We start from the raw sequence: 1,117 nt of genomic DNA on the forward strand, positions 1-1,117 counted from the left end.
ATTGGTATTATATACTGCTCCCCCCCATGTACATGACCTGGCTGAGCTACAGGGAGGACATTTATTATTAAGATTATTGGTATTGTTACTATTATAATTTTTTTATTATTATTATTATTATACTGTATTCTCCCCACCATGTACAGAGCCATCAATGTTGTTATTATTACTTTTATTATGATTTATTACTATATTATATAAGGCCCCACGGTGTACATGATTAGGCTGCGCAACAGGGAAGTATTATTATTGATAATAATAATAATATTCTCTCCCCATGTATAGAGTCATCAATATTATTTATTATTTTGAATTAATATTTTTATTCAGGGAAGTAATTATCATTGTTTTGTTTTTATTGTTATTTTGTTTAATGTTTACACACAATGTACAGAGCCATCAATGTTATAAATTATTCTTATTGTTGTTATTTAAAAACATTTATGATTGTATTATGTACTGCCCCATTGTGTACATGGTTACGCTGAGCCACAGCTACAGGTTATTATATTATTATTATTATATACTGTGCCCATGCAGTGTACAGAGAGGTACGATTTGTTTTTATTCTTTATTATTATATGTTTAACTGGCAGCGTGGAGAGTTGTAGAGATGTGTCATTTCTATGTATAGTATTAGTGTAATGATATATATTGTATATAAGGGGAGATATCTGATCAATGTTTATCATTCGCAGTCCTATGTTCTTCCTGCGTCTCTCACACGTAAGGGGTCCGACCTATCATGAATGGTTTTATTCTGAATGGCTGGGATGTACATCAGATATATATTTTGGGTGGTAAACATTCTCCCGGTATTATTATTATACAGTATTTGTAGAGCGCCAACAGTTTGCGCAGCGCTTTACAATATAAGGAAGACATTACAATGTAGTTTGTGCTCTGATGTCATCGGCGGGCGCCGTACCCCCCATACATACACAGACACCCGCCAGGACATCCCAGGTGTCCGGATTGGGCCATTGTGTTTCCTGACACCACGTGCTTCCAGGTATCCCGTGTAGTGGTTGTCCAGGTGACAGGGTGTAAACTGCGTTCAGCGTGACTGTACATAAACTGAGCGGGCAAAGTGCAGGTAGAGAGGATGAGGAAATGT

General features: G+C 36.3%; 1 protein-coding gene across 1 annotated transcript in view; it reads left to right on the forward strand.

The window, feature by feature from the left end:
• LOC108802409 (vitamin D 25-hydroxylase) overlaps positions 1–1,117 on the forward strand; it is a 6,310-nt gene that overhangs the window by 399 nt on the left and 4,794 nt on the right. The gene's annotated exons all lie outside the window — the stretch shown is intronic.

The sequence above is a fragment of the Nanorana parkeri genome, unplaced genomic scaffold (assembly GCF_000935625.1).
Source record: "Nanorana parkeri isolate BGI_ZX_2015 unplaced genomic scaffold, ASM93562v1 scaffold2846, whole genome shotgun sequence".
NCBI classification, from domain to species: Eukaryota; Metazoa; Chordata; class Amphibia; order Anura; family Dicroglossidae; genus Nanorana; species Nanorana parkeri.